This window comes from Crocuta crocuta, unplaced genomic scaffold (genome assembly GCF_008692635.1).
Source record: "Crocuta crocuta isolate KB4526 unplaced genomic scaffold, BGI_CrCroc_1.0 scaffold177, whole genome shotgun sequence".
NCBI classification, from domain to species: domain Eukaryota; kingdom Metazoa; phylum Chordata; class Mammalia; order Carnivora; family Hyaenidae; genus Crocuta; species Crocuta crocuta.
In genome coordinates, this window is record NW_027531880.1 from 717,485 (window position 1) to 741,586 (window position 24,102).

At 44.5% G+C, this 24,102-nt stretch overlaps 1 protein-coding gene and 2 long non-coding RNA genes across 3 annotated transcripts in view; 1 reads left to right on the top strand and 2 right to left on the bottom strand.

Annotated features, from left to right (window-relative positions):
* LZTS1 (leucine zipper tumor suppressor 1) overlaps positions 1–24,102 on the top strand; it is a 56,929-nt gene that overhangs the window by 15,217 nt on the left and 17,610 nt on the right. The gene's annotated exons all lie outside the window — the stretch shown is intronic.
* On the bottom strand, positions 6,105–7,826 carry LOC144239068 (uncharacterized). The gene is made up of 2 exons (XR_013337302.1): positions 7,790–7,826; positions 6,105–6,421 (listed from the first exon to the last, which is right to left on the bottom strand). It is a non-coding gene; the product is annotated as an uncharacterized LOC144239068 (long non-coding RNA).
* Positions 12,104–16,102, bottom strand: LOC144239128 (uncharacterized). Its single transcript, XR_013337321.1, has 2 exons — positions 15,813–16,102; positions 12,104–12,420 (listed from the first exon to the last, which is right to left on the bottom strand). It is a non-coding gene; the product is annotated as an uncharacterized LOC144239128 (long non-coding RNA).

Below are 24,102 nucleotides of genomic sequence, written 5' to 3' on the forward strand. Positions count from 1 at the left end.
AATACCTCTCTCCCTCTGATCCCCCTGTGACATCAGACCAATTCCTTGTTCCCTCTGAGCCTTGTATAGTCATTGGTGAATTGGGAGAAAGAAACACCTCCTGGGGTCATTGTGAGAATTTTTTAAAGTGAAAATTATATTGAAGTGCCATATTCATACACAAATATGCACAATCATGGATGAACAAACTGATGAATTTTCAAAAAATTTTACATAAATAGAACCCAAGGCAAAAGATAAGAGTGTTAAAAGTACCCCTGAAATCCCTCTGGTCCCCCTACTCTCTGCATCCTGACACCATAACTTTGCCCTCTTTATCAACATCTTATTAATAGGACTACAGAGCATTTGCATTTCAAAATACAAGGTGCTGGAATTTTGATTGGTATTATATTGATTCTATAGATCAATTTGGAGACAATTCAAATCTTTACAATATTGAGTCTTCTAATCCATGAACCTGACCTATGTCTGCATTTGTTTAGATTGTCTTTATCACAATGCTTTACTTTAAATAAGTTAAATAATAATTTAATTTATAATTATATAATTTAATAAAATAATTAAATAATAGTTTAATTTAAANGTATATTTTTAAATGGTAGTTTTTAAAATTTCTTTTTCTGTTTATTTGATGCTAGTATATAGAAGTGCAATTGAGTTTTGTATACTGACATTGTATCCAGAGACTTTCCTAAGTTTATTGCAAGGATTAAAAGAGATGATGGATGAACCCTAAGCACATTGCTTGGTGAGGGCTCACTAACTTTGATATGTGTGCAGAAGAGCAGAGACAGGTCAGGGACTCAGTACTAAGGGTATGCTTAGTGAAGGAAAATATCAGAATAGGAAGGTCATTGAGCTCTGGAGGGAAGGGTTTGTCTGGCTAGTTAAAGGAAGGAAAATCCCTACAGAGAGAAGTAACAGGAGAATAAGAAAACAATCTTGAATGAACTTTGAGAGAAATTCAAGAGCTCTGAATAGGTTCTAATATTGGTGTGCACTTTACAGTTTGTAAAGCCCTTTCACATCCATTGTGTCATTGATTCTCACTGCACACCTATGAAATCACCACATATGAGATGTTTATGGCATTTTTCAGAGAGAAGGAAAGGGTATCAGAGAGTTAAGGGGTTGGCCAAGTTCTTTCTCTGAGGAAGTACTGGTAAGTTAGGTTTCAAATACAAGCCTTTTGGCTATATTACTTAATGGGAAAGTTTCCCAACACTGTCAAATGGTAGTGTTGGTCTTGATGAGGTAGGCCATGGGAGAAGGAAAAGGTTATCAGGAAGATTAGTGTGGCAAGTGTTGAAATCTGTATTTAGAAGGCCTTTGTGCAGAATGGGTTAGTGCAAAGAGAGGAGGCAGGCCTTCTTAAAGGTTGTCACCACATGTTAGGCATGAGATGATGTAGGCCCTCAGGAAGGGAAGGGAGAGAAAGTGCAGAAAAAGGAATCACAGTGGGCCAGGAACCCATGGGTCAGGTCACAGCTCCTCATGAGCAACACATATAAGTGAGGAACATTCCTTTGTGACTTTTAGATCTCAACTCCCTCCTCATTTAAAAAAGAGTGAAACTGACATGTGTTTACCCTTTCTTGGCTAATCTAATGATTAAAATTACAACCAACTCTTTCTTCCTCACCTGTTCTGTTAGACCTCTCTCCCAGCTCCTATTATACACTAACTTTGATAAACTTTGGAGATCAGCTCCACTCCAGCTCCCAAGAGGTGGCCCACCTTGATCTGTCCTCATACTGGGAGCTGAGTCCTTTCAGCCAATGACTCCCATTCAAATGGCTCTGATAAGGCCTGTTTTCCTCAGCATGAGGCTGAACTTGGTGGTGGGAATGCACCAATAATTCTTTCTCTCTTCTCAAAGCATGTTTGCTTGCTGATCTCACCATAGCCTCTCAAAGTCTTCCTTGGAAAGAACAGTTGCAGTGCTGCCTAAGAGCAGATTGAAGGGGAGCCCCAGAGAGAATACTCACTCAGGACCATACAACCAGCCAGTGGCCCAGAGGAGCAATTCAAGACCTGAGTCCATTGTTCTTTCTACTTCACCATTTAAAAAAATACCTAATATTGAGTTGCTGGGGTGCTGGGTGAGTCAGTCAGTTGAGCGTCTGGCTCTTAATTTCAGATCAAGTCATGTTCTCACAGTTCTTGGGATCGAGCCCTGTATTGGGTTCTTCACTGACAATGTGGAGTCTGCTTGGGATTTTCTCTCTCCCTCTCTTTCTGCCCCTCCCCACTCTCTAACTAAATAAATATTTTAAAAAATTGAGCTGGGGTATCTATAGCTTGGACAACTCTGAAATTTCCTATTTTGGGTCAGTTTTACCTCTCACAGAAGCTAGAAGCTGACTGTAGACTTGGAAGATTTAAATCTATGTATCCTAGGCCTGAATTAAATACTACTTCTGGAGACTTCTGTCCTTCCTCTGTTTTCCCACCCTAGTAGAGATTCCTAGAGTTGACCAGGTAGAATATGGCAGTTGCAAAGCCCAGATGCACTGAGGGCAGGGTGGGCAAGAAGGCTATCCGCTGGGGTCTACAGTTACAGCCAGCTTCCTGAGTCCTTCCTTCCTGTGCTCCAGCCAAGCTAGTGTCTCAGTAGTATCTTCCACATTCTCTCCTTGCTCGTATAAACTGCTTCTCTACATAAGCCATTCTCCTGAATCTGGAATGGGCCGTATCTCTCCCTAGAAAACCAGGTGGGGAAGAGCACATTGAAGCACAAATGGGCAGCCTACTTACCAAAAAGGCTCTCTAGGGAAACTCCTGAACTCGTGTCCCTATGTGCCTCCAGCTACATCACTCTTCTCCCGAGACACTTTTTAAAAATATATTTTATTTTTTAATGTTTATTTAGTTTTGAGAGAGAGAGAGACAGAGCATAAGCAGGGAAGGAACAGAGAGAAAGGGAGACACAGAAAGTGAAGCAGGCTCCAGGCTCTGAGCTGTCAGCACAGAGCCCGATGCGGGGCTCAAACTCACAAACTGTGAGATCATTACCTGAGCTGAAGTCAGATGCTCAACTGACTGAGACCCAGGCTCCCCTCCCCTGAACACTTCTAAGACACACTTGAATGTCCATAAAATGTCTCATCTGAAGCCATTGAACGCCGTGGAGAGATCACTGGGCTTAGACACCTTCTACTGAGCTTCCTTTCTAGAGTCACCCCCCATTCTACCCAACTTTTGAGGCCCCAGGGACATTCCATGGTGGGTGAAGATGGAAGAAAAACTGCCTAATTCTACTTAAAATATCTGATGGGACTAATATTTATTGATTCCTTATTATATGCTAGATGCTGTGATAGATGCTTTACATATGCTATCATATTATCTAATCTTTAGAACAACCTCAAGGTGTAAATATCTGGTTTTCAACTGGGAATGAGTTTGCCCCCAGGGAACATTCAGCAATGTCCATGACATTTTCAATTGTCATAGATGGACAGGGGAGGGGGGCAGAGAGTGGGTGTAATTGGCATCCGATATATATATGGGGGGAGAGGAAATAGTCTCTCACAATAAAGAATTGTCTAATCCAATTTGTCAATAACACCAAGGCTGAGAAGCCCAACTGAATTTACAAATGCAAAAAGAAAACTGGGGTTCAGAGTAGTGAAGTAGCTTCCCAAAGGCTCTTACAGCTAGTCAGTGATGGAGTTCTGTTGCAGTCCACATCTATCTGACCTGAAAGCCTGTGTTCTTTTAGTTACAAAATGCCCCTTTCAAAAGCAACTGCCTTCCAGGTCCTCTCTTTCCTGGGAGAGAACAAATGTCACTGTCTCCGAGTAGGCAAGCAATTTGCATCTGTCTAATCAGAAAGAAGCCCAGTAAGCTCAGGAAGCAACTGCTAAGGTGCAGACTTTTCCCTCAAGGTGCTCTGCGGGGTTACAGAGGTATGAGTCCATGCCTCTTCCCTCTAGAAATCTCAGATCTCATCTGAGTATGGTATGTACACATGCAGAGTGCCAATTGAGGGTACTTCCAAGAAGCCCATGGGCATCAGATTGACAGTGGTTCCTGGTTGGGGACAGGGAATGTTTCCCTTATGGAAAGGCAAGGCTAGATTAGGTCCTGCAAGGCTTGGTATTGAGATTTCAGTACTAAGAGGAGAATTGCTCTGCTTCTTGGACCAGGATGGGGAGAGTGGAGACCGTATTTTGGTGGATAGGTGATAGACCATAATGAAAGCACCACCATTCCACTGGCTCTTTTCTCTTGTATCTCTCACTTCATGGTCTTACTTTTCCTCTGCTTCCTCTAATGACTTTCTTCATCTTGTTAACTATTAGCTTAAAAAAGGTTGAAAAAGCACCATTTTTGCTGAGTTGCTGTGGTAGAATAACAGTTCTTCATGCCATTGCAACCACTTGGCCCCTAAGCAGTGATTAGGAAAAATATATAAGCAAAGTATAAGCTAAAGATCATAGGACCAGACCTTCTTGGTGGGAGTAGAATTCAAGGAGGACATAGCAGATAAGACAGGTGCAAGGTGCTTGAGAGCTGTCTTCTGGAGAACCTTGAATGCCAGGCTAATGTCTAAGAGGAAGGCAGAGACTGGATCTCTAGAAGTATCTGGCTCTGGGAGGAATGTGGAGGGGGAAGGGGACGGGAGCAGTAACTGTCTGGAGTGATGTAGCTGATGGTGTTTTAGAGACAGGAGCTGCCAGGAACACCCCCACCCCTTCCTCCCTGGCTGCTCTGCAGAGGCTGCCAATTCTCCTGGTACTTCTTGAAATAACATTAGTGCAGTAGACTCCCCAGCTATTAGAGGGGGAGGGCAGTCCCACATTCAGGCAGTACTGCTCCTTATTTCAAGTGTCCTCACTGCTAATGGGAAGTGAGGCCTGAACACATGTGCACGTGCCTCTATGCATGTGGCAGTGAGGGGAATTATCCTAGTGAATGTTAATGAATGGACAGGGACAATGAGGTACAGTGAATGATTGAGTTGAAAGGGGCCTTTCATGAGGCCTGAGTGACAATTGATCTCCAGAGGAAGGATGCCAGCAGGAGCGGTATCCACATCCAGAAAATTAGAGAGGACTTTTATACCTGACAGAACAGGGCTGCAGAAGGAGCTGAAGTCCCTTCAGTTAGCACAATTACTGGGCAGATTAAAGCAGGAGGAAGGGTACACCCTTAGTATGGGATGTGTGAGAAGTTCAGGGCCAATTCCTAGAAATTCTAGAGAGGACTAAGAAAAGTAGGGGACTTCCATCTCATCTCTACTCTGATGACATATGGTGGAGTGGGGTTTGCCTAACGGGATGAGAACATTTTCCTTGGCCAAAGATCCCTTTGCTTTCTTCCTGTGATCAGTGGCAGTTCTACTGCTTGTGATGGAAGCTGGTTGGGGAAAAGGACTCAATGCCGATTGCAGCAATTTCTAAGGCAAACAGCTAGGTATCTGTCATTTTATATTTTCCTAACATCATTCCCCTAACATTCCTTCTTCCAACTACTTTGAGCTTCTCTGTCTTACTTCCCTCCTTCATTTAACAGTCATTTAGCTGAATATGTGGAGACAAATCAAAGTGTGAGTCTTCAAGAACCCGAGCCTACTGGGGTGATAGACAGGTAAATAACAAGTGACTTGAGAGGTAACATGAGATCAGTGCTGCCATAGCTTCAGTCTCTCTCTTGTGAAATCACCGGCAAAGAAGCAAGAAGAACAGGAAGGCTTCATGGAGGAAGTGATATTTGAGTGGGACCTTGAAGAGTGGATTATCACAAGCTTGGGTCATAGAGACAACTTGTGAAAGAAATTCTAAATTAAGCCAACAGCCTGAGCAAGCAAAGCTCTGAGGGTATTATGTACTGAGTGGTATTGAAGGAAATGGGGTGAGGAACCAGTGGAGGGTGAAGTGGAGAACAGAACTGGAAAGGGGGCTTGGGACTTGGGTCATGTAGAGTCACGAATGAGAGTGCAGGTCTCTGAGGAAGGAAATTAAGACAACTTTCCAAAGGGGAGAAGGTGAAAAGGACTTCAACATGAACTGATCATGTTGTGTTTTAGTAAGGTAACTTCCAGTTGCTTCAGTGTGGAAGATCTATTTGAGCTAGAAGAAATCGAAGTCAAGAAGTTCATTCAGTGAGCATTTATTGAGCTCCAGCTGTTACCAGGCATTGTGCTAAATGATACAGTGGTGAGTGAGACATTCCAGGGGACTCGCAGCTGATAGCGTTATTTCTTCAATGCGTTCCCAAGGCACCCCAGGACACTCCTGATTGCATGGAGGAGCTTCACACACATTCTCCTATTTCCAGCTTCCCTCCAGTCCCAGAATTCCCCAACTTTGCACCAAGCCAGAATTGGCAATAGACAGGGATAACCCCCCTGGGAAATTTCCAAGATGCTGATAAATACTGTTGTTTTGGATCTTGCACAAGGTTCTTGTCCCTGTGATAGGTAGAAACAGAGAAAAGTATGCTTTTAGGATAGTTTTCCCACCTGGGGTTGCGGGAATTTTCTGCCACTCTCCTCTCCTCCCTTAAACTCTCTAAGGGAAAATCCTCCTGAAGTAGAACCTTCAAAATGAATATTCCCAATTAAAAGCCCCATTCTTTTGTTTTGTTCTGTTAAAATTAATACCAGCTTTATATGCGTACTTTCAATCCTGATATCCTATCCTGGGCCCCCTTTAACAGTCCTTAGTTCCCTTTTCAAGGCATTATATGTTAAAATGTATAAAACAGAACAAATCTATCCCAGGATTATATTATTTCTTGATAACCTGCGGGAAGTTTTACACTTTTTTTGTTGGTGGTGGTAATGGGGTTAGGGTAAGTGTCTAGTAGCTTTAAACACGGTTTTTCCTATTAAAATGTGCTCCAGTCCCATGATCTCTTCTACCATTCTAAGATGCATTCAACCACATACCTCCTTGCTACTAAGCCCTGACTTCTCTTAGTTAATAACAGTTCACCAGGCATGTGACACTTGCACAAAAGAAATCAGATCTCCATAACCAACAGCTATGATATAATCTTTGCCTTCATCTCCACTACTGTTTCTGCACAGTACCCTCCCCCTTCTTACTCAGCTCCCACCCCCTTCCCAATCACTGCATTTACATCACAATGAAGGCCCTTTCTCCTCCTCTTGCTGTTATCTACTTTCCATCTCCCCTCTTTCATACACTCTTTTTCATTCTCTTTCCCTTCTCCCAGGTTTCCCTTCACCCCTTGGGATCTCTCCTTCCCAAATCCTTTTAGACCTCCTCCTCTTGCTCAGGCCTTTACTGACTCCCTGCTCACTTTGCTCTGGGTCCGAAGGAAAGCAATGAATTGAGGAGGAATGGACTGGGCTTTGCCCTCCACTGTTGCCCTACAGACACTTCCTTTAACAAGCCCAAGATCACAACCCTGAGGGGTGAACCATTTGAGACACACACACATGTAGCCATTCTCTCTCTGTTTTCTATAGCATCAGCCCAGGGAGCCACACAATGAGAAGCCAAGGGCCAGATCAAGGTGTCACTGAGGACTAATTCAGTCTTCTTTGTGCTAAGCCCAATTTCCTAACTAGATAAGGCCATTAACTCATCTGGGTTTTACTGGGACTTTCCACATTCTAATACTGAAGTCTACTATCCCAGGAATTTGCACAGTCCCAGGCAAATCAGCACAATGGGTCTCTTCACAGATTCTCTTTATAGAATGGAGCTCAGAGTACAGATGACTTAGAAAAATACAGCATCAATAAAGGTGTTGAATCTAATGCATACTCTTGGCCCCAGCAGGTTAGGTCATTTAACTGTACTCTTACCATGTGAGGAAGGTCTAACACACAAGCCTTCAAATACCAACACATCCAAGGCCCTGAACCAGACTAGGGAGCCACTGAGGTACAAGTGCCACACAGAGAAGCCTTCTCTAAAGAACACTGGGGCCTAAATTGTCATAGATAGATTCCAGGCTACCCAGTGTGTTCCAAGAAGACCCCTGGGCATGGGGGTTAGGGATGAAAAAGTTTATAAATGTGCACTGTGTAGTATCTTGTGGTGTTTTTGCTAGGAACGGGTAGTTCATGAACCCATGGACCATAAAATGGAATATGATTTTTATTTTTTATTTATTTATTTTTCTAGAATATGATTTTTAAACACATACTTATCTATCTCTTCAACAAACATTTATTGAGCTCTGGTCTGGGGGAACAGTGTATAAAATAATCTGTTGAGAAAGGGGTATGACTACAAAGGACCTGCACTGCAGTGTGATTAACACTGTTAAAAGACTCAGCAGAGGGTGTATTGAAGACATAGGAAAGCCTCCGAGTGGAAGCCCTGTTTCAGCAAAGTCTCAGGAATTTAGGCCTATAGAGCAGGGAAAACCTGGGAAGTGGGTCAGTGGAAGAATACTACACATTTATAGAACTCAAGTCAATCAAAATGGATGGAGGGAAGGGTGAGGTGAGGGAAGGCATTGATGCCATATAATATGGAGATACAAAGAGGAATAGTTCTAATCATGAAGGCCTTCNCCAGATGCACTGAGGGCAGGGTGGGCAAGAAGGCTATCCGCTGGGGTCTACAGTTACAGCCAGCTTCCTGAGTCCTTCCTTCCTGTGCTCCAGCCAAGCTAGTGTCTCAGTAGTATCTTCCACATTCTCTCCTTGCTCGTATAAACTGCTTCTCTACATAAGCCATTCTCCTGAATCTGGAATGGGCCGTATCTCTCCCTAGAAAACCAGGTGGGGAAGAGCACATTGAAGCACAAATGGGCAGCCTACTTACCAAAAAGGCTCTCTAGGGAAACTCCTGAACTCGTGTCCCTATGTGCCTCCAGCTACATCACTCTTCTCCCCTGAGACACTTTTTAAAAATATATTTTATTTTTTAATGTTTATTTAGTTTTGAGAGAGAGAGACAGAGCATAAGCAGGGAAGGAACAGAGAGAAAGGGAGACACAGAAAGTGAAGCAGGCTCCAGGCTCTGAGCTGTCAGCACAGAGCCCGATGCGGGGCTCAAACTCACAAACTGTGAGATCATTACCTGAGCTGAAGTCAGATGCTCAACTGACTGAGACCCAGGCTCCCCTCCCCTGAACACTTCTAAGACACACTTGAATGTCCATAAAATGTCTCATCTGAAGCCATTGAACGCCGTGGAGAGATCACTGGGCTTAGACACCTTCTACTGAGCTTCCTTTCTAGAGTCACCCCCCATTCTACCCAACTTTTGAGGCCCCAGGGACATTCCATGGTGGGTGAAGATGGAAGAAAAACTGCCTAATTCTACTTAAAATATCTGATGGGACTAATATTTATTGATTCCTTATTATATGCTAGATGCTGTGATAGATGCTTTACATATGCTATCATATTATCTAATCTTTAGAACAACCTCAAGGTGTAAATATCTGGTTTTCAACTGGGAATGAGTTTGCCCCCAGGGAACATTCAGCAATGTCCATGACATTTTCAATTGTCATAGATGGACAGGGGAGGGGGGCAGAGAGTGGGTGTAATTGGCATCCGATATATATATGGGGGGAGAGGAAATAGTCTCTCACAATAAAGAATTGTCTAATCCAATTTGTCAATAACACCAAGGCTGAGAAGCCCAACTGAATTTACAAATGCAAAAAGAAAACTGGGGTTCAGAGTAGTGAAGTAGCTTCCCAAAGGCTCTTACAGCTAGTCAGTGATGGAGTTCTGTTGCAGTCCACATCTATCTGACCTGAAAGCCTGTGTTCTTTTAGTTACAAAATGCCCCTTTCAAAAGCAACTGCCTTCCAGGTCCTCTCTTTCCTGGGAGAGAACAAATGTCACTGTCTCCGAGTAGGCAAGCAATTTGCATCTGTCTAATCAGAAAGAAGCCCAGTAAGCTCAGGAAGCAACTGCTAAGGTGCAGACTTTTCCCTCAAGGTGCTCTGCGGGGTTACAGAGGTATGAGTCCATGCCTCTTCCCTCTAGAAATCTCAGATCTCATCTGAGTATGGTATGTACACATGCAGAGTGCCAATTGAGGGTACTTCCAAGAAGCCCATGGGCATCAGATTGACAGTGGTTCCTGGTTGGGGACAGGGAATGTTTCCCTTATGGAAAGGCAAGGCTAGATTAGGTCCTGCAAGGCTTGGTATTGAGATTTCAGTACTAAGAGGAGAATTGCTCTGCTTCTTGGACCAGGATGGGGAGAGTGGAGACCGTATTTTGGTGGATAGGTGATAGACCATAATGAAAGCACCACCATTCCACTGGCTCTTTTCTCTTGTATCTCTCACTTCATGGTCTTACTTTTCCTCTGCTTCCTCTAATGACTTTCTTCATCTTGTTAACTATTAGCTTAAAAAAGGTTGAAAAAGCACCATTTTTGCTGAGTTGCTGTGGTAGAATAACAGTTCTTCATGCCATTGCAACCACTTGGCCCCTAAGCAGTGATTAGGAAAAATATATAAGCAAAGTATAAGCTAAAGATCATAGGACCAGACCTTCTTGGTGGGAGTAGAATTCAAGGAGGACATAGCAGATAAGACAGGTGCAAGGTGCTTGAGAGCTGTCTTCTGGAGAACCTTGAATGCCAGGCTAATGTCTAAGAGGAAGGCAGAGACTGGATCTCTAGAAGTATCTGGCTCTGGGAGGAATGTGGAGGGGGAAGGGGACGGGAGCAGTAACTGTCTGGAGTGATGTAGCTGATGGTGTTTTAGAGACAGGAGCTGCCAGGAACACCCCCACCCCTTCCTCCCTGGCTGCTCTGCAGAGGCTGCCAATTCTCCTGGTACTTCTTGAAATAACATTAGTGCAGTAGACTCCCCAGCTATTAGAGGGGGAGGGCAGTCCCACATTCAGGCAGTACTGCTCCTTATTTCAAGTGTCCTCACTGCTAATGGGAAGTGAGGCCTGAACACATGTGCACGTGCCTCTATGCATGTGGCAGTGAGGGGAATTATCCTAGTGAATGTTAATGAATGGACAGGGACAATGAGGTACAGTGAATGATTGAGTTGAAAGGGGCCTTTCATGAGGCCTGAGTGACAATTGATCTCCAGAGGAAGGATGCCAGCAGGAGCGGTATCCACATCCAGAAAATTAGAGAGGACTTTTATACCTGACAGAACAGGGCTGCAGAAGGAGCTGAAGTCCCTTCAGTTAGCACAATTACTGGGCAGATTAAAGCAGGAGGAAGGGTACACCCTTAGTATGGGATGTGTGAGAAGTTCAGGGCCAATTCCTAGAAATTCTAGAGAGGACTAAGAAAAGTAGGGGACTTCCATCTCATCTCTACTCCGATGACATATGGTGGAGTGGGGTTTGCCTAACGGGATGAGAACATTTTCCTTGGCCAAAGATCCCTTTGCTTTCTTCCTGTGATCAGTGGCAGTTCTACTGCTTGTGATGGAAGCTGGTTGGGGAAAAGGACTCAATGCCGATTGCAGCAATTTCTAAGGCAAACAGCTAGGTATCTGTCATTTTATATTTTCCTAACATCATTCCCCTAACATTCCTTCTTCCAACTACTTTGAGCTTCTCTGTCTTACTTCCCTCCTTCATTTAACAGTCATTTAGCTGAATATGTGGAGACAAATCAAAGTGTGAGTCTTCAAGAACCCGAGCCTACTGGGGTGATAGACAGGTAAATAACAAGTGACTTGAGAGGTAACATGAGATCAGTGCTGCCATAGCTTCAGTCTCTCTCTTGTGAAATCACCGGCAAAGAAGCAAGAAGAACAGGAAGGCTTCATGGAGGAAGTGATATTTGAGTGGGACCTTGAAGAGTGGATTATCACAAGCTTGGGTCATAGAGACAACTTGTGAAAGAAATTCTAAATTAAGCCAACAGCCTGAGCAAGCAAAGCTCTGAGGGTATTATGTACTGAGTGGTATTGAAGGAAATGGGGTGAGGAACCAGTGGAGGGTGAAGTGGAGAACAGAACTGGAAAGGGGGCTTGGGACTTGGGTCATGTAGAGTCACGAATGAGAGTGCAGGTCTCTGAGGAAGGAAATTAAGACAACTTTCCAAAGGGGAGAAGGTGAAAAGGACTTCAACATGAACTGATCATGTTGTGTTTTAGTAAGGTAACTTCCAGTTGCTTCAGTGTGGAAGATCTATTTGAGCTAGAAGAAATCGAAGTCAAGAAGTTCATTCAGTGAGCATTTATTGAGCTCCAGCTGTTACCAGGCATTGTGCTAAATGATACAGTGGTGAGTGAGACATTCCAGGGGACTCGCAGCTGATAGCGTTATTTCTTCAATGCGTTCCCAAGGCACCCCAGGACACTCCTGATTGCATGGAGGAGCTTCACACACATTCTCCTATTTCCAGCTTCCCTCCAGTCCCAGAATTCCCCAACTTTGCACCAAGCCAGAATTGGCAATAGACAGGGATAACCCCCCTGGGAAATTTCCAAGATGCTGATAAATACTGTTGTTTTGGATCTTGCACAAGGTTCTTGTCCCTGTGATAGGTAGAAACAGAGAAAAGTATGCTTTTAGGATAGTTTTCCCACCTGGGGTTGCGGGAATTTTCTGCCACTCTCCTCTCCTCCCTTAAACTCTCTAAGGGAAAATCCTCCTGAAGTAGAACCTTCAAAATGAATATTCCCAATTAAAAGCCCCATTCTTTTGTTTTGTTCTGTTAAAATTAATACCAGCTTTATATGCGTACTTTCAATCCTGATATCCTATCCTGGGCCCCCTTTAACAGTCCTTAGTTCCCTTTTCAAGGCATTATATGTTAAAATGTATAAAACAGAACAAATCTATCCCAGGATTATATTATTTCTTGATAACCTGCGGGAAGTTTTACACTTTTTTTGTTGGTGGTGGTAATGGGGTTAGGGTAAGTGTCTAGTAGCTTTAAACACGGTTTTTCCTATTAAAATGTGCTCCAGTCCCATGATCTCTTCTACCATTCTAAGATGCATTCAACCACATACCTCCTTGCTACTAAGCCCTGACTTCTCTTAGTTAATAACAGTTCACCAGGCATGTGACACTTGCACAAAAGAAATCAGATCTCCACAACCAACAGCTATGATATAATCTTTGCCTTCATCTCCACTACTGTTTCTGCACAGTACCCTCCCCCTTCTTACTCAGCTCCCACCCCCTTCCCAATCACTGCATTTACATCACAATGAAGGCCCTTTCTCCTCCTCTTGCTGTTATCTACTTTCCATCTCCCCTCTTTCATACACTCTTTTTCATTCTCTTTCCCTTCTCCCAGGTTTCCCTTCACCCCTTGGGATCTCTCCTTCCCAAATCCTTTTAGACCTCCTCCTCTTGCTCAGGCCTTTACTGACTCCCTGCTCACTTTGCTCTGGGTCCGAAGGAAAGCAATGAATTGAGGAGGAATGGACTGGGCTTTGCCCTCCACTGTTGCCCTACAGACACTTCCTTTAACAAGCCCAAGATCACAACCCTGAGGGGTGAACCATTTGAGACACACACACATGTAGCCATTCTCTCTCTGTTTTCTATAGCATCAGCCCAGGGAGCCACACAATGAGAAGCCAAGGGCCAGATCAAGGTGTCACTGAGGACTAATTCAGTCTTCTTTGTGCTAAGCCCAATTTCCTAACTAGATAAGGCCATTAACTCATCTGGGTTTTACTGGGACTTTCCACATTCTAATACTGAAGTCTACTATCCCAGGAATTTGCACAGTCCCAGGCAAATCAGCACAATGGGTCTCTTCACAGATTCTCTTTATAGAATGGAGCTCAGAGTACAGATGACTTAGAAAAATACAGCATCAATAAAGGTGTTGAATCTAATGCATACTCTTGGCCCCAGCAGGTTAGGTCATTTAACTGTACTCTTACCATGTGAGGAAGGTCTAACACACAAGCCTTCAAATACCAACACATCCAAGGCCCTGAACCAGACTAGGGAGCCACTGAGGTACAAGTGCCACACAGAGAAGCCTTCTCTAAAGAACACTGGGGCCTAAATTGTCATAGATAGATTCCAGGCTACCCAGTGTGTTCCAAGAAGACCCCTGGGCATGGGGGTTAGGGATGAAAAAGTTTATAAATGTGCACTGTGTAGTATCTTGTGGTGTTTTTGCTAGGAACGGGTAGTTCATGAACCCATGGACCATAAAATGGAATATGATTTTTATTTTTTATTTATTTATTTTTCTAGAATATGATTTTTAAACACATACTTATCTATCTCTTCAACAAACATTTATTGAGCTCTGGTCTGGGGGAACAGTGTATAAAATAATCTGTTGAGAAAGGGGTATGACTACAAAGGACCTGCACTGCAGTGTGATTAACACTGTTAAAAGACTCAGCAGAGGGTGTATTGAAGACATAGGAAAGCCTCCGAGTGGAAGCCCTGTTTCAGCAAAGTCTCAGGAATTTAGGCCTATAGAGCAGGGAAAACCTGGGAAGTGGGTCAGTGGAAGAATACTACACATTTATAGAACTCAAGTCAATCAAAATGGATGGAGGGAAGGGTGAGGTGAGGGAAGGCATTGATGCCATATAATATGGAGATACAAAGAGGAATAGTTCTAATCATGAAGGCCTTCTTTGCCATGTTAGGAAATTTTAATTTTATTTTTGGGCAACAGAGAAGCTTTGGGAGGGTTGGGAAAGAGCAAATAACAGGCCTATTGATATCCTAAGGGAAGTATGATAGAAACATAGATCATAAGACAGTGGCAGTGGAGTCAGAAGGAAATGCTGGTTTTTAGGAAAATCCGTAATAAGAGGTCTTAGCGAGTGGTCAGGTATCAGAGTGAGAAGGATAAAGGCTCTGAGCTTGGTCAGGTTTCTTAGAATCAGATTCTGGCTTGGTCACCGTTGTACTATTCTCTAAGACTAAGAGCCTAGAGGGAGAGACATGCTGGGGGAAGGTGGGTAATGGCAAGGAAGAGAAAATGGTGAATCCCATTTCAGATATGTTGAGTTTGAGATGTGGCGGCCCATCTCAGTAAAGATGGCCAGCAGGCAGTTGGATATTCAGGTCAGGAGCTCAGGAGAGAGGTTTGGCTATGGACACAGATCCAGTTATTCACCATGTGGATACGACTGCAGCCATGGGAAAAGTATGGGCCAACCAGGACCAGAGGATAGGGTCCAAGATGGGATCCTGAAGAACACTAACCTTTCAGGTCAAAGGAGGGAAACATGACAGAGAGAGAAGCCACGGGGATAGGAGGAAAGCCAAGGGATCATAGTATCATATAAGCCAAGGAAAGTGTGTCTCAAAAAGAATAGAGTGAGAAAAAAAGAACAAACAAACATGAAGTGACTGAGAGGTTGAGTTTGTAACTATTAAAAAGTGTCCGTTGGATTTATTAACATCCCTGGAGAACATTTCTAGTGGATTATCAAAGGCAGAAAACCAAGCTTCTATAGACAGAGGATAAGTGGGAAATGAGCAATTGACAATAGTAAGTATGGCCTTCTCTTTCAATAAGCTTGTCTGTGAATAGGAGGAAGGGCAGTGATTTCTAGGTAGGGTGGGGGGAATGGAGTTTAGGAGCTGGTGTGTTGCTTTTCAAATGGCAGATCTGCACATGTTTAAGTGCTCATGTGAGAGAATAATAGAAAGCCATGGGGCACCTAGGTGCCTCAGTCTGTTAAGCATCCAACTCTTGATTTCAGCTCAGATCATGATCTCGTGGTTTCGTGAGTTTGAGCCCTGTGTATGGCTCTGCGATGGCAACATGGAACTTGCTTGAGATTCTCTTTCTCTCCCCTTCTCTCTGCCACTCCCCTCACGCTGTCTCTGTCTCTCTCAAATCAATAAGGTTTTTTTAAAAATTACATAAAAATAGAAAGCCAGAACTTGGAGAAATAGAAGGAATAGAACATAATTCTTGGTGCCAGACCTCTGAGAAGGCTGGGGTTGATGGAATCACGCCATGGCTAGAAGAACGATTAGCCTGATGTGAAGACATTCCATTGTGACAGGTACAAAGCAGGCAGGAATCACTTCAACTCCAGGTAAGTTTATGAGTTCAGAGAGTTAAGAGAGTTTGATCCCAGTGCTTCTACGTATCTCTGTACTGTAGAGATGAAGTTATCTTCAGGGAGTAAGATGCAGAGGTGGTACAGAGCTTACACAGTGGAGAGGTTTTAATAGATGTGACTTGAGAAATACAAAAGGCAGCAGTAAAAGCCCAAGTGTGCTATGGGATCTTGATTCTTTGCTGTGGATATTAGCATCTGGGCCCAGAAGGAGTTTATCATCCATTTAGGTGACAAAAGCACTACTTAACAATACACAGTGTTGAGCAGAAGGCAGGGAGGGGTGGATGGGGGTGGGGGGGAGGCGTTGTGCCTCAGATAAGAGGGCGCAGCCCAAGGAAAGGCATGGAGAAGGGGAAGGACTAGATGGGCCTCCGAGAGCAGTCAGGGATGCTAGCAAGGAGGACATTCTAGATGTCAGATGCAACCCTGAATGTCCATGACCTTGAATTCTGGGACCAGTTGGGAAGAGTGTTTCACTGGCAAAGCTTGAGATAGCAGGAGGTGAAGTGAGAAGGCAGGTTAAGGTTAGAGTGTATAGGACGTTGAATGCAAGCTAGATCTGTTATGTGTATAGTGGCTGACTCCATTCTGTTCACTGCTGTGTCTATAGACCCCTGATAGTAACTACACATAGTAAATGCTCACCCAAATACTTGTGAATGTCAGACAAAGGCGCAGATACTCTCTATATCTGTCAAAGTGACTGCTGGTACATGTACTAGGAGGTGATACATAGCTGTGCCTACCCTCCCAGGCATTTCAATCCTGTTTTCACCTTGCTTGCCCCATGACTAGGCTGTGTGAGGCAATAGATGAGCTCTGGCTTTTGAACCCAAGTCCTGGGTTCTAGAATCAGCTTTTCTAGCTGTGACACCTGGAACTCTGCTTACCAATATATGTCCAGGGTGTGGTCAGCACAGATGAAATAATCCAATTCAAAGATGATTGAGGTATAAGGTCTCATAGCACTCTATGTATCACTATAGATAAAGCACCTGGTAAGTGGTCCATTTAGCTGGACTTACTACTTCCTAGCTGCTTCCTGTTCCTTGTTTTTTTAATAGTCAGCAGAGGGGATGGGGGCCAAGAGATGCAAAAACTCCCTTCCTCACATCCTCATCCACGGCCTGGCCCTCATGGGAAGAAATAATGGCTGATACATAAGGTGACCATATGCCTCAGTTTATGTCTGATGTTCTGATGTAATTGATACTAGTGTCTCCTTTCACTCTTAAAAGTGTCCAAATTATATGATCTCCCTCCTATAGCCTGTATTGTGTTCACAGTTTCTGTGTTCCCTGGGAAAGCTTATGTTTGGAAATCATTGGCTTTAGTTGGGCACAGAGAGAACCAAGGCTGGCTTGGCAGGTTGACTAAATAACATGTTTATGCAACATATGTATGTCATTGGCCACAATCACTGCATCTTCTAGTTATACCGCCCACAGGGCAGAGAGAGGGAGCCCCATAGCCAGTACAGCAGAATGGGGAAGGTATTAAAGGGAGTTCTCATACCCTATACTCTCTTCCACTTGGCTATAATGCAGTGGGTCATAGTGTAAGCAAGATACTCAGAGCTGTCCTTGAAGGACTCTGTGTACAAGAGGGTTTGGGCCAGACTTCTTTGCCCTGGTTCTGCATTTTGAGAGATCAACTCCACCTGAGAAGCTCCTAGAAAGTTTTTAAAGTCTTTGCAATGTTACTGGTGCAGAGACAATATTTCATACCCCTGAGTGAAACTTTTTTAATATCTGGAGTTTTCAGACACTCCATAAGTACCTCTACTATTACTCTACACTCACTGCCAATTTCATGAGCCCAAAGTGGGTACTGGGGAAGATGGAAGTAGGGGAGGAAGGAAATAAAGGATGCAGGAATGAAGGAAGGAAGATGGTTTTCTTTTACTGTAGGCCGGTAAGATTTTCCTCACGGCCTTGGGTGGATGAGAAGGTTGAGGGGATCAAGAGACAGGATCAGGGAAGAATAGGAGGTTAGAAATTACTCAGATGAAGTCTAATTAAAGTGCTCACCTAAGTCAGATTCACAAGGACTTACCCAGCATTTCCTCAGAATATAAAACAAGGTCCCTACCCTCAAGGAACTTACAGCGAAAATTCATGTCAGGCTATGATTAGTACAATGCTGGAATACAAAGAAAATAGCACAATAGTGGTTGTCAAACTTTTGTTTCCTCTGGAAGTCTGTTAAAAGACAGATTGTATGGCCCCAGAAACCTGGATTGGGGTGGCCTGAGAATGTGCAATTCTAACAAGGTTTGTGGTGAAGCTGTTTTTGGTGGTGTGGGGGCCACACTTTGAGAACACGATCCTCTGAAGAGGATCTAGAGATTGACATGTCTCAATTTTATGTGGGAAGTTCTACAGAGGAGGCTACACTTGAAGTGGGCCTTGAAAGATAAATAAGATTTGGAATATCAGATTATGATAGCTGACAGTTATTGAGTGCTTACAATAAGCTGGGTGCTGAGTCTAAATGCTCTACTTGCATTGTTCATTTACTCCTTAGAGATATGGGATGAAGTAGACGTAGATATGGTTATTGCCCCCAGAGGTACTGAGGACACCCAGTGTGCTATGCCAGATCAAAATATTTAAGGGACATAGCATAGGAGATGTCACCAAGGGTTGTGTAAGAGCCCCCAGCTGGAAATCCCCTCCTTCTACCCAGATCTCAGCTTCTTCTCCAAGCCCCCCAGTAGAAGCTGTTGGATGCCCAATCCTCTCCCTCCCCTAAAGTGTAGGTAATGGATATTTGTGGTCTTGGGTTTGATTTTCTAGCAGGGACTAGGACTGACATTTCTTCCTTATGACACAGCTAAGGAAGGCAGTAGGAGGTGCTTCTCCACCTTTCCCTGTGATGCAGTCAAGGTCGGGGTAGGGGGGTCATCCCTGACAGAGAGGGGGTCTGTGAAAATCACTGAGTGGTAAGGATGGCAAGTTGGGGAGCCATGAGCCATTTAGCATCACTGGAACATGATGGGAAAGGAGGGACAGGAGCAACACTGTAGTCACCCTCAAGTCCCAGCATCTTTGGGTAGCACTACAGATTACCCTTGCCAGGAGGTGTCACAGAAGTGGCAGGGACAGTAATGAGAGATTTGGGGCATCCATGGGCCATCCTTCAGAACCTCTGGGCTTTGGAGAGAGGCTAATTATCTCACTCTCAGAACCAGTGGGGGCAGTAGGCTCCAGGAGAGCAGAGATTGTCTGAAGTTCACCAGAGGCTCCTTTGCAAGGTGTTAAGGCTGCAAGTTCACTGACAGGAACACTCCCTGGAAGAGGAAGCAGGGAAGTTGAGAAATCAGGGCAGAGGTGACACAGAAGTCAAAATTCCCCCAACCAGACACATCTAGTGGTACTGAGAGAAGATTAACTCAGGACACATGGAGACTCATCAGGAATGGTCACAGGATTCCCATGTGCACACAGATCCCAAGAGACAGATTATGCCATTGAACACTCACAAACACACTGAGATATACATGGACAACTCCAAATCCCAAAAGCCACACTCCCTAAAGGACCAGGTTGAACTCTTCAAGCCTCTCTAGGTCATTTCTGGCATCCAGAGTTAGGAATCTGAGCTTGGCCCTCTGCCAGGGCTTCCCAGTTCCAATCCCTTTCTGAGTATCAAAACCTTGCAAGCATCTTCCCTGCCCATTAAGACATACTTACATACACTGGATACAGTCATTGGGTATAAAAGTCAGTCCGTGGTGGGGATGAAGGGGAAAGGTGTGGAGGAAAGGGAGCTTCTTTAGGACAAACACTCACATGCTTCCCCAACTTCAGCCACCCTCCATCCTTCTCTCATGCCTCCTCAGCTTCTGGAAGAGTCAATGCCTTATGTTGTAACATCTTCCTCTTCTGTTCCCTAAATGGAGCTCTCCCAAGGGTCTTATAGGTGGAAAAGTCTTTCTACTATTCCTACTTCTTTCTACTCTGTCTTGTTACCTCCTGTTTCTTGTCACACCCTCCCACCAACCATACTCATGAGCTCTACTTTTCCTCTGATTTTTTAGGAACAATACTGCTTCTCACCTGGCCTCAGCCTCTGTTTACAGCTGGTGATGACGCGTGAAGTCATGGGTTGCTGGGAAATGTGGATTTGATTTCATCTCTGATTTGACTTTTTTTGATCTGAGCACTTTTAAAGAGTATATCTAGGTATAGAATAATTCACTCCAGCCCTTTCTCCTCTCTTATTTAACAAAGACATAAGTGGGAAGAACACCAGCTAGGAAGCCAGGAGGCCAAGTGCCTAGCCTTAACTCCGCTACTCCCTTGCTGTGTGGCCCAGAACAAATCACCCAACCTCTCTGGGCCTCAGTACTCAGCAGCCTCTTACTGTGGAACATTGAAGCAGCACCTCTGGGCTTTACAAGCTTTTTCCCTTCTGTTGTTCTACCTATGATCTAGTACCAACTTGTTTCTTATCCTGATTGCCCTAGCCTCCTGCCCTCTGCCCTCTTAGGATGGGTTTCATGCATAAGTAATTAGATAGTTGTCTCTGTGATGCCATTGAAGGGGTCTTAAAGCCCTTTAACTGTTCAGGTGGCCCTTTCCCTTCCGCTGGCTCCTTGGATGAAATGGAGGTAGCTCACCTGCTGTATTTTCCTATGACCAAGGAAGTTGGTTTGGAGAGTGAAGAGACCACAGTATGGAGCTGGGGATAAATGAAAGAGTTGGATTTTTGGTGAGGTGGTGCCACAAAGGCATTCCATGGAGTTAGAAGTCCTGAGAGAACCTCAAACATCTCCCATCCAATTCAAGATGCTAGGTTGTCTGATTTGCCAATGTCTAACCAGGTTCTAGCTTTGGTACCTGGACCAGGGATGTCATGTAGCTAATGGTGTGTCACCACACTCCTTTCCTAAACCATGGCCCTCATTACTAATTTATTACAGATTCTTCCCTACTGAACCTAAACTTGACCTCACAATACTTTAGGCAGCCACAGAGACGGCAAATAGGCAAAACCTGTTTCAGTCGCCATCTGAGGCTCAGTTCTGACCATCAGTCATTCAAAGACAGACCTATCTTCAAACCCACCCTTCCAGGAAGTGCCCCACTCAGTGTGCACTCTAGGGTGGTAAGGTTTTGGCAGGAAGGGGTGGATGTTTGTCTCTGGCATTCTGGCCTCCGAAGTCCTAACTGGTCCTCAGCTCCTTATGTCTGATCAGGTGAGATGGGAAGGAGTCTAGGAAATTTCCCAGCCCTCCTCTGGATACCTGACCGAATCTCTCATTTAAGATCTGAGCCACTGTTTTTTAGATGCTTCCCCCTTTACCTAGAAGAGAAGTGACTTTCTTCACTGGGTGCTGCCCAGCTCACATGGGCCCTTGTGCCTAATGGCACCTGAGTCATGAATGTGGATGAGGCTTGCCTTCTGCTTTCTCATGTGGGAGCAGCTGCTGCACTAAAAGCAGCAGGGTTAAATTTGCATGAGCTTTGCATGTAACTGTGGCTTTATTTTTGGAAGAGAGAAGGGCAAGTTGGGATTGGTGGGTAATCATGTTCCTGAGGAGAAATGTCAATCATCACTGCTAAGACACAAGCTGCCCACCAGGATGGGGGAAGGCTCAGCCACAGCTGAATATTGACGACCTGCACACAAAAGGCTGCCAGGCAGAATGGCTTCTGATTCCTCCTGAGCAGTGGGAAGCAGAATTGCTTCCGATTGTTCACCCTGATGAAGTGACTCAGCCTGCCGGTGATTTCCCTTTCACTTTCTGCCTTTCCACAGACCCAAGTGCACCTAATTGAGAGCTGCGTGGGCTTCTGCTCCCAACCCTCAAGCAACATGCTCCCCCTCAGACCTCAGCCTCTCCTCATGCTGCCCACACTCCCTCACCCTCTTTCTCCTTCATTCTCGCCTCCTTTTCATTCACCCATTCACTCAGAAAATATGTACTGAGCTTTGCACATGGAGCCCTCCAGGCGTTGGCAAACCAAACTTCAGCAGGCTTACAGACTGAGATGATTAATCTGCCCCAGCCCTGGCCCCAACCCCAGCCCCTGACCCCCATCTAGAGCAGCAAATGGGAGGAGAGGTCAAGGACAGGAATACAAACATTGGAATTCTAGATAAGGAAAGTTGTATCAGGCAATGTACTAGGGGGAGGAACAGAAGGTCAGGAGGAGAGTCATCTTGAAAGGGGAGTCAATTAACTCTGGGCATGTGTCCCATTTAGCCCCAGAGAGACCTCTGCTGGGGAGCTGGCTAGGGGCCCACCCACCAGCCTGGTGCAGCCAGGATCCCCCTCCCTGCCCCCATCCCCAGCTGGCAGATGCCATGGGGCTGCTCTCACATCTCTGTAAGCCCCAGCTGCCCTTTGGGAGGCAAAAGGTAGGTCTAGCTGCTGCAAGTCCCCATGAATCCAACCCTGCCTGCCATAGAGAGATGGGGGTGGGAGTGAGGCCCCTAAAGGCCTGCTTTAAAAATTTTTTTTCTTTTAATTTGAGTGTAGTTCACACACAATGTTTCATTAGTTTCAGGTGTACAATGTAGTGATTCGACAGTTTATACTTACCCAAGTATAACTGCCTTGTGTCACCATACACTGCTATCACAGTATCATTGACTATTTTCCTTATGCTGTGCCTTTTATTCCCATGCCTTATTCATTCCATAACTGGAATGAAGCCTATATCTGCCTCTTACTTCACCCACTTTTGCCCATCCTCCCATCTCTCTCCCCTCTGGCAACTTTCAGTTTGTTCTCTGTATTTTTAAGTACAACCTGCTCTTTTAACTTCAAGATGTGTAAGGATCTAGTTCTAGCATCTTTCCACACTGACTTATAATTTCACAAGCACTTGGTTTAAATTCATCCCATGTGTACCATTCTGCTTACTAGGGCCAAGCATTATCATATATGTGATTTCATTTAATCCTGTGAATACCTGCTCTGTGAGGTAGGTATCAGCTGTCGTGCTTATCTGACACATAAAGAGATAGAGATGCTGGAAGATTAAATCTCATGCTGGGTGACAAAACATATCCATCAATCTGTGAACCTTTGTTGAGGGCCTAGTGTGATAATGCAGGTTGAATACACCACCATGTAGGGGGCCTAATGAATGGTACCTGATGGTTATTCCTATGGACCCACAACTGTGCAGGCATAGGTGCTGTCTTTGGGGAGTTTGATTAAAGGAGCAAACAAGTTACAGCAGGTAAGGACAGAAAGTGAATTGTGTGTCCCAAAACTTGGGTGAAGCAGAACTAGAATTAGAACTCCACTTCCCTAGCTTCCCACCAAGCATCTTGCCATTATAGGACTCTCCCCAAAGAATAGCAGGTCTGTGTACTTTGGGACTATCAAGACCATGCAGACAGAGAAGCAGTGGGGAAGACTATGAAGACAATGCCAGAAATGGGGTAACCTGATAGCTTAGGCAGTGTTTTCTGTCAGGGTGTCTGGTGCGTGGGGAGGGGGTGAGGTGTGGGTGGTTAGCTCAGGCCACTATAACAAAATACTACAGACTGGAGGGCTTAAAACAGACACTTATTTCTCACACTTCTGGAGAGTGTGAAGTTCAGGATCAAGGCACTGGCAGATTTGGTCTCTGGGAAGAGCTCTCTTCCTGGCTTGCAGATGGCCACCTTCTTGTATCTTCCCATGGCAAGAAGTGAAAGGAAAATAAAGGGGGAGAGAGATTGAGAGAGTGTGTGTGTGTGTGAGAGAGAGAATGAACAGTGAGAACTTTCTGTCTCTTCTTGTAAAGACACTAATCCCATCATGAGGGCCTTATCCTCAAGCTCATCTAAGCCTACTAATGTTATAATTACCTCCTAATAGCATCAGTCACATTGGGGGTTAGGGCTTCAAGATACAATTTTTGTGGGGGCACAAACCTTCAATCCATAACAGGTAGATGTAGGGTAAGAACCTTTATCTCACTTCTATACAAAAGAAAAAAAATTTAAAAACGCTCCTGTGCTGGAGGTAGAGAGCAGTGGCTCTAATTCAGCAAACTCCTGCCCGTCCCTCCTGTGTTTCCAATTAAACCAATACTGCTTTTTAGACTCTTTATTTAGGTGTATTTGTCTTGTCTTTCAACCAGATCCTTAAAAACAGACACTGCCTTATATTTCTGTGTCTTGGCCGAAAACTTTGCACAG